The sequence below is a fragment of the Pteropus alecto genome, unplaced genomic scaffold, assembly GCF_000325575.1.
Source record: "Pteropus alecto unplaced genomic scaffold, ASM32557v1 scaffold98, whole genome shotgun sequence".
NCBI lineage: Eukaryota > Metazoa > Chordata > Mammalia > Chiroptera > Pteropodidae > Pteropus > Pteropus alecto.
This window is the reverse complement of record NW_006443570.1, coordinates 19,859,593-19,875,184: the sequence shown is the minus strand read 5'-3', so window position 1 is coordinate 19,875,184 and position 15,592 is coordinate 19,859,593. Positions and strand designations below refer to the sequence as shown.

General features: G+C 37.1%; 1 protein-coding gene across 4 annotated transcripts in view; it reads left to right on the top strand.

Moving 5' to 3' along the window:
• Window positions 1–15,592, top strand: part of FAM222B (family with sequence similarity 222 member B) — a 55,027-nt gene that overhangs the window by 9,251 nt on the left and 30,184 nt on the right. Inside the window, exon 1 of one of the 4 annotated variants that reach the window (XM_015599355.2) lies at window positions 10,428–10,649. The exons of 2 other annotated variants lie outside the window; for them this stretch is intronic. The gene's annotated coding sequence lies outside the window, so the exon portion shown is untranslated. One more of the 4 variants, XM_015599356.2, reaches the window with a different exon arrangement.

Below are 15,592 nucleotides of genomic sequence, written 5' to 3'. Positions count from 1 at the left end.
CGACATGGATGGACCTAGAGGTTATTATGCTGAGTGAAATAAGTCAGAGAAAGGTAAATACCATATGATTTCACTTATATGTGAAATGTAAGGAACAGAAAGAACAAACTAATCAAAAACAGACACAAATATAGTGGACAATTTGGTGACAGAAGGTGGGGTTGAGGGGCTGGGAGAATGGGGTGAATGATTAAAGAAGTACAAATTAGTAGTTGATAGTTGGGCATGAGGATGAGAGCACAGCACAGAAAATGCAGTTAGCATTAATATGATGGTGGAGAACCAGGGGAGGGAGGGAGCAATTGGGGGAATCGTTTTATGAACAATATAGATGTCTAACCAATGTACTGTATACTTGAAACTAATTTAAATAAGTAAATTTATTTGAAAAGTTGATCACAGGCCTAAATGTAAAATGGAAAACTATAAAATATTTAGGATAAAATAGAATTCTTGTTAAGTTAGGCAAAGAGTTCTTAAATACAACACCAAAAGCAAGATTCATAAAATAAAAAAATTGCTAAATTGTGCTTCATCAAAATTTACTCTGCAAAAGAAACTGTTAAGTGAATGAAGAGACAAGACAGAAGACTGGGAGAAACTTTTTGCAAATCATGTATCGGACATAGGACCTGTATCTAGAATGAATAAATAGTTCAAAGAGCTCAAAACTCATCAAGAAGAAAGCAAATAACACCAAAAAAATGGGCATAAGATTTGATTGACTTTACCAGGGAAGACATGGAGACAAAGAAGCACTTGAAATGTGTTCCACATCTTAGTCATTAGAGGAATGCAAATTAAAATCATAGTGAGATATGCCATTAGAATGGCTAAAAAGCAACAATAAAAGAAGAAAACTGACTAGATCATGGACTGGTGAGGATGTGGGGCAGCCAGAACTTTGGAAAATACTGTGGCAGTTTCTTATAAAGTAAAACACACACTTAACATATGACCCAAGTATTTACCCAATTGAAATGACAACCTATGACTCAAAAACCTGAATGTGAATATTTATAGCAGCTTTATTTGTACTCACCCAAAGCTGGAAATAATCTGAATGGCCCTCAATTTCAGAACAGATAAACTAACAGTGGTATAGTCATACAGTGGAATCCAACTCATCAATAAAAAGAAACTATTCATAGATGCAATAACAGTAATGATTCTAAAATGCATTATGGTGAGTGAAAGAAGCCAAGCTCAAAAGGCTACTCACTATATGATTGAATTGATGTGACATTCTGGAAAACTCAAAACTATACGGACAGTCGAGAACAGATCAGTGATTGCCTCAGGTTAAGGGTAGGGGTAGTGTTTGACTACATACAAAAGGGGTAACATGAGGAAATTTGGGGAGGGGGTGATGGACCCTTTCTGTACTTGATTGTGGTTGTGGTTATACAGCTATGCATTTATTAGAACTCTTAGAACTGAACACTAAAAATTAATTTCACTGTGTAATATTTTAAATGTGTGGGGATGGAAGAGGGAGACTTTAAAGATGGATTCTAGAAATGTAATTTTCTAAATATATTTGAATTTTTAAACTTAATTTCTTTTCTGAATATATTTTGAATAATATAAAAGTTACATAATGAAAAGTCTCCGAATAGAAATTTTAGATCATTTAGAATTTATTTTACTTTGAAATGCAGTTGTGTGCTCTGCAGTTGTAAGACTTCAAGAATACTTTGCCAGTTATTTTCTACTTTATTTGTTAAACTTGCTTATTGCCAAGCATTGTGCTACTTAGCTTTCCTTTCCCACTCTCTTCTTCCTGTCCTAGGGCACTGCTGTGTCATTTCAAGTATGTTCTCCACTTCAGTGCATAAAACAGTATTCACTAGTGAGATTTATCAAGTTAATTGGGGGGATATATGGATCTCATCCAAAGTCTAGCCAAGCTGTCTGTTCCCCTAGGCATTACTTAATGGATTGAAGCTTGGACATTAAGAATATTGTGGCAGGAGACATCCTTAGTATTCTTGGAAGTTGTATATTATAGTTTCCAGGTGAGTGTTGATTTTCAGATTTGGGAAGACATTGAGAAAATTGGTTGTGACTTTTAGGCAGCTGAAGCAGGTCCGGTATTGATTAACAGCATTTACCCGTTTGCTTGACACCGATCTGCTATCCCTCTGCTATTGCTTTCTCATGAGAGGCAATTTGAACTATTTGGTTGTGTTTCTGGATCATGTCTCTACTCTTTTTTTCCTACAAGTACTCTGATTTTCCACCAGATCTCAAATTTCTAAGTAAGGACTTTCATTTAATAAAGTAACATTATTCCTCTTAGTAGGGAATTGTTGAGTGTCTGATTAGGTTTCTATGTCTCACCTAAATGTTAGCCTGTTCTTGGTAGATTGTTATTCCAGTTGATTGTGATCTCTAATCCTTTAATGTTATTCTCCCCCTACCTTTCTCTCAAAGGCTATCAAGTGGAAATTGTCTTTACTTCTTTCTTCCATACATACAGAGTTAACTGTATTCATATTCATGCCATTCATTTCTTGCCATACTGTTAATCCCTCTATGACCTTGTTGCATCACTGTTTATCTGAATCTTCAATCTTTCTGTCTTTATTTCTTTTCCTCAGCTCTGTCTCTACTCAACCCCCAGTTATTCCTGTCTCTCTCCTGTTCATAAAAGTAGTCTTCCCCCTGCTCTCTTCACCCTCTCACAGTCTATTTATTCCTCAAGCATGTAATTTGATTTGGTCACCACCACTCTACTGAAATTTCTCTGCTCAATGACCTCATTGTTAAACCCAGATGATGCTTTTCAGTCTCCTAGTTTATTTTGCCTCTCTGCTTCTTTAAACTGTGATATTATCCATTCTTGGTTTTTCTCTTCTATTTCTTCTTAGTCTTCTTCATAGTCTCATAGTCTCCTTTTCTTCCATCCCTTCCTAAATGTGGTTACATATTTTTGCCAAAGTGTTATAATCTTTTAATGTTTTTATACCATCAATTTAGGTGGATTTCTGTTCTCTTAAAACCTTCAACTAGGGTTGGGATCAATACACATACAGTGGTGAGTGCATTAGACTGTTTTTAAGTCAGGCCTCTGGTCTTGGAAAAGCAGACTAGCTTGACCTTGGCCTTAGGGGAAATATGGCAGTTTTCTCAACTGTCAAATGAGGATAACAGGACCAGTTTAGCTCAGTGAGTGGTTGTGAGGCATGACTACTAATGAAAATAATTGTAAAACACTTTGGCAAGTTAAAGTGTGATATAAATGCTAAATAATAGTTCTTTATTGGGATGTTGTGAAAATTAGCAACATGCTGTCAGAGGCCTTAAGTTCCTTTTGAGAAAGGTGATATATTTTTATAAATACTATTTGAAGAAAAAATAGCTCAGCAGTTTGAAAAAGATTGCTACCTTAATTTCTGGAATGTAACAATTATGGAACCATAATGAAACAACTTTTTATTAAAGAGAATATTCCAAAAGACTTATCGTAATATAACTTTTGAGGATTTGTATTATTAGAGTTTTTGCTATCGTGGCTTTTTGGTTCAAGTGAGTGTATGAATGCCACACTATGGCATTTATAATATTGAATGTTTAAAGGACTGGTGGGGATGATTTATTTATATTTAAGGCATCACAGCTGATCGATACAACCACTCACAAAAAGGCATTGAAAAAGTATTTTAATTTATTTTAGGTGACACCATATAGACACATAAATTCAGACTTAAGTGATAGTTGCAGTTAGGCTTTGAAGAGGGACATGGTGCTGTTTCGGGCAAAACTAGCACTCCTTGTTCCATACCTGAGTCTAAATATAGAATTGATGGCATCGTGTACTTAGAAAATGCTTGAGATTTGAATCTGATGAACTAAAATTTTTTCAGACTCTAAAGTGGCATTAACAATAGAGGAAAATTGGAATGTGGTTCTTTTGATGTCTAAAACTGATAAGGGAAAACTGAAATGATTAAGCAATAGTCTGCTGACATGCTTAGAACTTTACTCTGCTGACAACAGTTCAGTTGGGATCTTGTTTATCTTTTTTTCAGTAGGGACCTGTGTATTGCTAATTTTAAAATAAAGTGGCATGAAGTTCTTAGCTTTACATAGGTTGGAATTGAATCTTTTTTCTGGAATTTGAGTTCTTCCACAATCCATTACCTCTTTGTATCAATAACAAGTAAAAGACTTAGATTTTTTTCCTCTTTGATGGGAAGACTGTACTTGTTTTTGCAGCATCAGGCATTATTTGCTTTTCTTTTTCTTTTGGTGACTGATAAAGGGGGCCCTGAATGCCCTGCTTCACAGCAAAGACAATTGAGTAAGCTTACTTTCTTGGAGATGCTTTACCTCTGTGGTTGTATTTAAGTTTTATGTTATTTTCTTCTATCATCTGCCTCGTTCATTGTAGACTCAGGGAATGGCTTCCGCTGTTTTATGTTCATAGGTAAAGGTTCATCTTATATTCTTATTTAGTTCCTTTAGAGTTGATTTGCAGTTTTCTTGTATCCATTCTCCTTAATAGTTTCCTTCCCAGAGTAGGTATTTCGCAAAGCTTCTAAATATTTTTTAGGAATGAATTGCTTATGCTAGGCACTCTTACCTTTTTTCCCTAGCTTTATTGAGGTATAACTGAGAAAACTGTAAGATATTTAAAGTGCGCAATGTGATGATTTTAGGCACCCTTATCTTTTTTTTTTCTCCATTCTGAGTAGCCAAGGTTTCTCTGGAAGTTTGCAGTTGACAGTACTATCAAGTCAAAATACCTCGAAGACTATGTGGAGAAAGCACTTTCCATCACTTCCTAACAATGTGGAATATATGTAATATTTGACTTTATGTATTTATTCTGTGACTCCCAGTTCATGCCCTTTGAAAATTTTGCCCTTTGGTTATTTGTCCTTTTCTTATTGACTTGTAAAAGTTCTTTGTATTTTGTGACTATCAATTCTTTTTCATGAATATTGCAAATATTCTTTAAGGCTTTGAATAATGAGAAAGCAGACTATTGCATCAAATGTTTATTCAAATGGTATTAGGTTAAAATGGTTGCCTTGGTTATTTGAGCAATGGTAAGCTTCTTTTGTCTCTCTCCTTCCAAAGATGCATAGAAAAAGCTCCTTCTGTCTGAAGTAAACTGTTGGCTCTGTGTTGGTTATAATTTGCTTTTTCTGGCTCGCAAAGCCTTCTTTTTGTTTCCTGTCTTCTGACAGATTATAGGATTGTGGGGAAACAGCGTCCAGGGCTTTTTCAGGAACTGTGCCATTTTATCTACAGGAGAAGCCATTGGCTTTGGCACTAGAAGAGAATTGGCTCTGCATTTAAAGATGCCAAATCATGCTTGATTCACAAGTTTGCTGTCTCATTTTGTGTATGTCTGTGAAACTTTTTCAGGATGTTGGCTTTTAGTTTTTCTACCATGTGCTACTCCATCAGTATGAGAAATTAACAACTTGTCCCTTCTCTCCAACTTCCCACTCCCAACACTCACAATCCAAATATCTCAAACCATAGCGAATGATGTAACAGTCATTTGAGGATTAGGAAAAAATACACCACACAAATGTTTCCATTGCCCTTATGGTGACGTCGATCGTTAATTCTGGTTTATCAGTTAAAGTCTTAGTCTTTCCTATGTAGTCTTGAATTACTTAGGTGTAGAAATGATTTGCCTATCAACATGTCTTACAGAGGCTTTTCAAAGGCAACGGTGAAAACTAATTGTCAGAATACTCTATTTCCTAACTTGGAAAACTTAATTTGTATAAGACAGATCACATTTAGGAAACTTCTTCTTATTCATTTACCCTTGACACACTCTTTTGAGGGGAGTGTAGCATAATTAATCCTGATTTCTAATGAGAATATTTATTATCATGTAAGCAGTCTTTACTTCAATTGTATTTGCTAGCTTTATGCTTTTGAAACTTTTGTACAGTTGATTTTGAAACCTAACCAACTAGATATTTTAGCAAATCTTCCAAACACATTAAGGCCTCACGCCTCTACTTTCTACAGATAACAGTTTAAAGATATCTTATAGATGTAGCATATTTTCATTTAGATTAAGGCAGGGAAGATTGTAAATAGGAGAATAAGCCACTTTGGATAAGCTGGTTTGTCTAATGTGAAATATGGACACATGTTTTTTCTCCTAGTGCCAGAAAAGCTTCCCCTCATGTCCTGCCTCAGACCCAGACTTGGCAAAAGTTGGGATTTGATTCTCATGTGCATTCTTTGTTGTAGTTTGTCTTTTTTTTTTTTTTTTTTAAATTGTGTGTCTCCTCTCACTAGACTAAGCTCCTTAAAGACAAGGACTGTAGCTTATACATCTTTTTGTCTCTGAGATTTAACAGGCTTTCTGGTATATAAGAATGCAATAAAAATGTGGTGATGTGAATGAATTAATGAGTAAATTGAACTCCCAAAGATACAGTGAATGGATTTTATACTTCCCTCTAGTGTCTGAAAGAGAAAGTGCAGCCAGTTTAAAAAAAAAACAACTTAAAGGATACCTTGCTATATTGAAATAATAGTTCAAGGCATTGCCTTTTTTTTTTTTTTTTTTAACTTTAACACTTGTGTTTTTAGAGCTGCTGTTCTCTTTAAGTCTAATGAATAATAAGGTTTCTTATCAAAGTCCGTGTTCTGTCTTATGGGTTAAAATGTCACGTAGCAGGTCTTTGGGGAAAATGCCTTTAATAGTGTTCAGCTTATTAAAGGTAGATCATTGTTACTGTTTTGTCTTTGTTATGTGGTTACTTCTGATTGAAGTAAATTAACTGTCAAAGGCAACTTATTTTTTTGCTTTGTTATAATTTGGGAAATTTACAAAAGAGTACTCAAGAAATTTTGAAGTGCAAACAGTGATCAGACTGGGTAGATGTTACCTAAACTAGTTTCGGTCTAGCTCATTGATCTTTTCCTTCTATTTCTGAGAGATACTGTGTTTGTTTTACCTTTTACTATCTTTTACATAGAAAGTTTAAAAACTATGGAAGATGATCTGATTCCACTAAATTAATCTATTAAAAGTACAAAATTAATGCATGTTTTTTAAAAAGATCAAGTAAAACAAATATTAAAAAATTATCTCCTTCATTCCTTTCTACCCCACCTATCCTCCTCTCAGTGGTAACCACTGTTGACAGATCGGTGTATATACTTCCAGATATATTTTTGGACCTATTGACATATATTCAAAGTGGATGTGATTATTTTATAGTACAATCTGAAACTTGATATTTTTAAACTTTTTATTGAGATAAATTGTACATGCAAAAGTAGACAGAAGTGGACAGCTTAATGAATTTTCACAATTCGAACATACCTGTGTAACTAGTTTCTAGATCAAGAAACATTTTACCAGTCGTCTTGAAGCCCTGCCTATTAATTTGTCTATAGTATTGAAGCATGGAGTGGACAAATACTTAGTAGTGGCAGCACGAGAACTTAGTTAATTGTTCTGTCTAAAAATGAATTGAAGTTATTAATAATTTCAGCTTTGGTGGCTGTTATGAGAATTTGAGTAGTTTAAATGATTTGGATCATTGTTTTGCTATAAAGTTTACTGGTCAAAGTATTTATTGAGGACTTTGCTGTGTATATCTTACTTTGAACAATTGGGAAGGGAGAAGATATAAAGGCAAATATAATACTAGCTCTGAGTTACAGTCTAACTTAGGAAGACAAATCACATATTAGACAACAGAACAATTAAGTAAATTATGTAGTAGTAATTCAAAAAAGGAATCATTGCTGACAGCATCGAAGAAGCCTCCACAAGGGTGATGGAATTGGAGGTGGGCCTTGAAGAATGGGTAGGATTTAAATGGAATGGTTATAACACCACAAGTCATGGGAACATGATACAGGTAGTGAGCAAGCAGAGCAGTCTGTCTGGTCTGGGGAAAATATGCTGAGGAAAGGAAGGGAGTTAAGTTTGATAACATAGGCTAGTGCCGGGTTATGGAACATAGAACAGCCATACAGTGGAAACTTGGCTGGATGACATAGATACCAGTGAGCCACAATATAGCTTAATGAGTAAGAGTATTAAATTTGGAGCCAGAAGACTCAAGTTCTAATACTGACTTTTCCATTTACAGCTATGTGACCTAGAGCAGATTGTTCTCTCTGGACTTCAGTTTATTCATCTGTAAAAATGGGGGAAATTTCTGTTTCATATGTTTATTATGATGATAAAATTTTATATATATATATATTTCTTGACACAGGGCCTTGTACCTAGTGAATGTGCAATAAATTGAACTATCTGTAGTTCTTAAGGAGAAGAGCAAATGGATGAAAGCAATGGCATGTAGAACAAGGGAGACCAGAAAGAAGTTATAGTTATCCCCACAGACATATGGTAAGGGTCTCTGTTAAGGTAGTGGTAATAATAAAGAGTATATTTGAAGAACATGAAAAGAATTCATTTGGACTTGAATTCTTTAGGAGGAAACATTTTGGGCCTCCTTGTGATTTATTATTAAACAGTTATAATTCCTCTGTGGTTTCTTGGACTATATAGGTACTTTTGAAAAGATGAATCTGACTTTTTAATTTCAGTTAAGGTATTTGAAACCCCCTAAGAGTTCCTTATGTTTATGTTTTAGAAGAAGATATTAGAAGTTTTGTCTGAATTATCCAGTTGTCAACATTTGTGATAATAATGGCAAGACAGGTGTGTTTGTGTTTGTTGTCTTGGCAAATCAATTAGTGCATGAGGAAGGATTTTAGCTTTACTTTCTACTTAATCCTTAAAGGAAAAAAATTGCCTTTATCAAGATGGCTAGAGTCTGAAGGAAAGTACTGACTCAGAAGTTTCCCTTAGACATCAAGAGTACCTTTTAGGTCAGTTATTTTATTTTTAGGTCAGCTATTTTACATAGTAGCTTCTTGAAGTATTGTTTAGTTATTTTAATACGGAAAATGCCAGAGGATAGCTAAATGATGTGGAGGAGAGTTGTAACTGCTTTTGTGCTCTTGAGAATTTTTGTTTTAGGTCAGGAGAAGATGGAGAGGGACTGGACGTACCTGCTAGCTAATCTGGCAGACTTTTATGGGCAGAATTTAAAATAAAAAACTTTTCACATTTGGTTCTTTTCAAATGGAACCTAATAAAAGCTAGCCTGTAAGACACCAATGAAGTTTATAAATCTGCTTAAGCTAGAGTCTTTTAATTGGGTTAGAAAAGAGCTTTTTTTAAAATGGATATGTTTTCATCTTTGCCATCTTCCAAGAAGACTGAGGTTATATATATGAAATGCTTTGAGCTCCACATAAGAAAGGGCTACTTATTTTATTATAGTTTTTAAAAAATTATACTGTACTTGGGGCACGATGCAGGATCGTAGTGTGTGCTGTAGATGTATGTAACATTAGTTGCCAGAACTCTGTGGACAGAAATGACAATATAGGTAATAGCTTGCCTTCCCCCATCCCCATTTTATTTATTTTTCTTAAGTGAGCCCCATGTACTGCTCTTCCACTATGCCTAAGAAAATATCCTGCAGTCCTTAGCATATTCCATCCCAGCAGTGTTATGCCCCCTAACATAGGCATTAGTGATTGAAGTGTTGATGCAACCTGCCAGTTGTGCAGAGGCCTGGCAGTTGCTGTGAGTTTTTTCTAATATTAGGTGATGGATTGAACAAGACTTAGATGTTTGCTTACTGATTTTACTGAAACCTGCTAAGGGAATGGTTAGTTTGAGTTTAATTGGATGTAGATATCTTGTGTCTGAGCTAGGTTGGAACCAACTGTGTGTGTTTTCTTGTTTCTTTTTTGCAGATGATTTGAAGTATTCCCTCTTCTCCCACCACCAATTTCCAAATACATTACGCCCTCCTTCCCACATCCCTTTATTTCTGCGTCATGGGAAGCAAGAGGGTGGATTGATGTGTGAAGCTGATCTAATATGCAGACCTAAATCAATGCACGGTTATGAGGGAGTGCAGTTGATTAGTTTGAGAAAAGGAGGGCGAGGCATAGAGCCTTGGGGAGTATCTTTTTACGGTCGGTGTCTCTCGGTGACTATTGCTGTGGAAGTCTGAGGCACTCTGGGAGGTACCGCCTGGATATGAGGGTCACTCCTAGTACCCGGGCAGAGAGTGGGCGGGGAAGCGGGTAAAACGGCGCGGCGTCACCTGGTACAGCTGCGAGATGCTAGGATTCCAGCTTTGGGGTGGGGGCCAAAAGAGATGGGGGCAGCTCTAACAAAGAGGAGCCGCGCCGAGGCCGGGGCCGCGGATAGCTGGCCTATCCCCGGCGGCTGACCTCCCAGTGGGCCTCCCCAGTTGGCTGCTTGGCGAGTCGCTCTGCTAGATCTCTGGCTTGTCATTGGCTCTGCGGACGCAAGGGGGATCGAGGAGGGCTGGGATGGAGTTGGGGGGGGTGCGGGCTGGTTTCCGGCGGTGAAAGGGAACGAGCGGCAGCGGGCTGGGGGAGGGGGTGTCGGCGCACCGCGGAGTGCAGCGCTCAGAGAGCCTGGCACTCAGAGCAGGCGCCTCCCCCTCCCCCTGCCAAGACCGCTAGAACCCCCTTTTCAGCCACCCTCTCGGGGCGGGACAAGGAGAGTTGAACTGCCCCAGGAGGGCGGGGCGGAGCCCAGAGCCCCACCGAGCTGCGGAGCGAATCTCACCTCCCTTCCAGGGCTCAAGGTGTGTGTGCTTTTTCCAACGCAACCCGACTTCAGCCGACTTAACCTTGAGGGGAAATGGAATGGGAAGAACTCCACATCCCATCAGTTTATTTTCTATTTCTTCCCTCATTCTTCTTTCCCTCCGTTCATCTCGCCCCTGCAGCAGGGTAAGGAGATTTCGGACTCATCCCTTTTAACTGGTGTCGATATCGGTCGCGTAGTAAAATGAACAGAGAAGAAGAGAGAAGCAAGCCCTTTCTTGTGTGTGGCATCTGATGCAGTAAACCGCAAAAAAACAAAAAACAAAAAGAAAACACCTAGGAGTGGGTGTTTGAACTGTAACTGTACTGCATCCTTGTCAGTTAAGGCTGTCTTCACCATTTTCCTACTTGGGACTGCCTTAATCAGCAAAAACAATCTGAAAAGGAAGGAGGTGCTAGTGGAGAGAGAGAGCCCCTGTCAGATGGTGGTTTAAGGAAATCCTGATAGTTGTTAGCGATTAACTCTGTTAAAGTCTCTTCCCGAGTACGTTTTCACCGGCTTCGTGTAATACTCAGTTGGAGAAACCTAGCTAGAGCGAGCAAACTCACCTTGCCGTTACGGAAATTTAAGTCTTATTGTTTCTTCACCGGTATATTTCTTATATCCATAGGTTTTCAGAGGAATTAGTTTTGGTCGTCAAAAACCAAAACGAAACTTTAAAAAAATCGAGATGAATTTTGTTTCATTGGTTTATTTTTTAAAAGGCCCCCCCCCAACTTTATGAATTTGGGTGGCTGTAACATTACAATTTAAATTATATTTTTCTTTTTGAGTTTCTTTGCTTCTTCTACAACTTGTGGGTTCCTTCTTTCTGAAGGGCACAGAGCTCATCTTCAGCCAAAATCGGGAACATTACAGGTTTTTAATTCAGAGGAAAGTTATCAATTGATGATAGAAAACCCAAAATTTATGTTAGAAACTGTGTGTGTGTGTGTGTGTGTGTGTGTGTGTGTGTGTGTGTGTGTGACTCACATAGATATCTGTGATAAGTGGCAATGTTCACAGTAAACTTGCTTTAACTGGGCATTTTCACCCAAGGTGTTTGGACCGGATTTATTTAACGTTGATTAGCTAGAATGCCAGAAGAGATAAATATCAATTTTTTGGCAGCACTTTGGTAAAATTTTTTAAAAAGATCTAATTGGCTTTATTATGCAATTTACAAATTGGGCAGCGTAGCATTTAGCAACTAGAAGGGCATTCCCAGGTAAATATTAATTGAAATGATTGAAAGGTCATTCTTGAAATCTAGGTTCAGTTTCCAGAGATTGGTCTAACTGAAGTTCAGCGTCGAAGACAGAATTGATATGCTAGAGCTATTTTACAGTTTTAGCTGATTAGTGTTTTTTTTCCTTTGAGTTATTGGATTCCTAACCAATTTGGGGTGAAAGCAAGCATTATAAAGAATAGAGATGATGGGATAGGAAACCATCCCAGTTGTGGAAATTTATCAGGGATCAGAAAATTTACTGTACTTTTTTTTTTTTTTTTTAATTTTTAAGTAGTTTTAGTATAGACTTGTGAAAAAAAAAGATTCACATGATGGGATAGGAAACCATCCCAGTTGTGGAAATTTATCAGGGATCAGAAAATTTACTGTACTTTTTTTTTTTTTTTTTAATTCTTAAGTAGATTTAGTATAGACTTGTGCAAAAAAAGTAGATTCACAGTAAACCTTTGTTGGATTTGGATGTTCTGGTTTATTACCCATTTATCCCTTAAGACTCATTAATAAGCTTTAAATTGAAAGGCAAAGAGGATCCCCCAGATGGTATCTTACCTAACTTGTTACTGAGAGTGAACTGTTAAAAACCACTGATTGAAGCTTTGACAGGTAATGCACAAAATAATGTGCAGTTTGATAGCTAAGCTACAGCAAGCTGACGAAGTGACAGAAAAACACTTGGTGACCATATTAAAGCATTATACTACTTCAACTTGCTTCTACTAGAAAACAAGTTGCCCTCCTATTTGATATTCTAGGTGGCTTTTTCTTTGTCTGTCCATGGGTGAGCAGTTAATACAGCTTTATAAAGTTATATTCCACTCTGCTCACTTAATTTTTTTATATTTTTCTTTTCTTGACTGATTTTTGTAATCAGTATTTTGCATGGTACATTGATTTCCCCAAAGAATTTTCCCCAGGAGACAAAAGGCTATGTATAGAACTAATCATAGGTGTATCTACAGTGATCTCCAAATACCATTTAAGAGGGATGGAAATCCTCAGATTTGGTCTTCTGCAAGGAAATAATTATATGAAGCTATGACTTCCCATATCTCTTGGTTGAGGGGACATCGAGCTGTTGAGGTTAAAGTAGCAGATTTGATTTTCTTCAGCAATCTGTTTTTATCCATCGTGCTTATTTTTGTGAGTCATAGCTTAGAATGTGTTAAGAAAAAGGGCCCTCTGTTCTCTCTAAGGGGAGGCTCAAGCCCAATCCCCCACTCACATCACAGGTATAAAATGATCCCCTCGAGAGGGTGAAGGAAAAGATTGGGCCCTTGGCTTTGTTTGATTCTCATAATAGTCAACTTGAGTGTTGTAAGGTTTGGAACTGGGAAAAGCTTGCTCAAGATGAGAAAATATTAGAGGCAAAAAGACCTGGGAATGCTGCTAAATGAGAGATTTATTTAGAGACAGTGAATTCATTCATATGGAGATTTGGCTGGTGGTAGTTTTTAGCTATTCATCTTTGTCAGTCCGGTGTCCGAAACAATATTTTGTGTGTGTTTAAGCACAACCCCCTCTCCCAGGAGTTGACTCTTGGCAGCTGAATCTTTTAAGGAAGTTGTTTGCTGTGAGTCTGAATCCAGAGGTAGAGGACTTGGTGGAGTCTGTTATCTGTTTAGGACTCAGATAAAGAAATGAATTACTGAACTCTTCCTAATGAATGGGTTGCTAGGCAAAGTGCATCTCAATCAGCTTAATCCTCAATAGTTTACAGGTCTGCTCTTGGTGAGGGCCAGAGCTGCCTTTCTAATGATACTGCCCTTTAAGAATGCTGTCGGATGTGCACATATGTTGCTCAGTGGCTTAAAAAAGGACTAGAACAACTTAGGAAGATCACTTCATCCATCTATTTACCTTTTGGTAACCAGCATTGTCATTAAGGTCCCCTGAATCAAGCCGTGGTGAAGAGGGGATTGCTCTCCAATATTAAGATACCACTGTGTTTGATTATCTTTGGTTTGTAACTCATAAGGCAGTGAACTAACACATTCATTTTGGAAACAGGCCAGTGATAACACTGCCCTTGGGCCTGGATGGATGGAAAAATAGGACAGAACAAACAATTGAAGGCATAAATAATGAATCTTCCAACTGAGCCCTGGGAGAGTGAAGGAGATTATCCTCAGAGCTGTTCAATCTGGCAGTGAAAGGAGGAGTCCACTGAATTAATTACCCTTACTGTGTTTGATACTGCACTTATTATGAGTTTGTTAGAGTCATTCAGAACAGAGTTGCCTTTTAGATACAAACTTTTAACCCATCTTATTGTTTATTTGTTTTGGTTTTTTAAAATTCAGGCTTTTGTTCCCTCACTCAACTTTGTTCTGTATGTTAGCATTCTGTGAATACTGGATAATCCTTATATTTGGCCAGATCTTAGAATTTTGCATCGAGATTTCATTATCTGTAAATATATATGATAATAGAAGAGAAAAAAAGAGAAAGGCTGAGCTTGGTTTAAAGGAATTCTCTGGTACCGTGAATATATATTATACTTTGAAATTAAATGTAGGGTCATAGAGTACTTAGATACCCAACTCACCAAAGGTTAAGACTAGAGTTTCTTTAGCCCAAGAATCATTTCCAGTGTTAACATAAATATTTTTACTTTTGGATTAGTTTTCATCCAGTGAATTCAATAAGCAGTCTCTTAGTGGTCTCAGGTTTTCCCTGAGGTAGGGAAAACTAATGCTCAGAGAATGTCTAAAATACAGTAATTTGGTAGTGAAGCTAGACCCAGAGCAAAAGTCTCTGGATTCTTCTCTTCTCTGAATTGCTAATAAATTTAGTTCTTTTCTCCAAGAACTCCTTTCAATATCCCTATTTGAAATATCCCTGTTTCTACCCTGAGAAGCTGTTTTTATTTCTCTAGTGGTGAAGGGAGTCCAAAGACCAAGATGCCATTCTCAGTCAAGAGGAGGAAGAAGATTCAGAATGAGGTGTTAGAGGAATAAAAGAGAAATGTAAAGGAAAGGCCAAAATAATAATATAATAATAAATAAAATAAAGGAAAAGCCAAATTGAAGTTTTATTTTATTTGGTGCTGATGGATCTCAGGAGGGAACATTGGGTTGTTTAGATCAAATTCAGTCAAGGACTAATTTTGTTATATTTTAGCCTAGCCGAAAAGGGCAGAGGACATCTTTACCAGCATATAGGCAGGACTCTAGTGAAGGGATCATTCCTGATCAGATAATATAGTCGGTTTGTGATTATTCATGCAGAAGGGCAAATAGATATTCCACAGCTAAAGATATTCCTAGGCCATATTTTTAAGCAATAGCTTTAACTTCCTCTACTTTTTAACTGGGATTTTCTAGCCGAACAAGCTGATTAGAGCTTTCTTTCTCAGGTCATTCAAGAGACCAGTAGGCAAGATAGCCATGAGTTTGGATTATACTTAGTTTCTTAATCATCAAAAATAGTATATAACTCAGTGCTGGACCTAGAAAAGTTCAGCTCAGTTTAATAATCTTGAGACAGTTTGTTTTATTTAATATTTTAAGATGACCCTTGTTACTTAGTTACATTGAGTTCCTTTGGAGAATTAAGATCTTCTAAGTAAATCATAGATAAACTAGCTCTTGATACTGGCATGTCTAATTTGTTGGCTTCTTCTGGTCCCCCAGTTTATGCAGATCAAATCATTCATCATGTGGGCGAGCTGTAGAGAACCAAGACAAAGA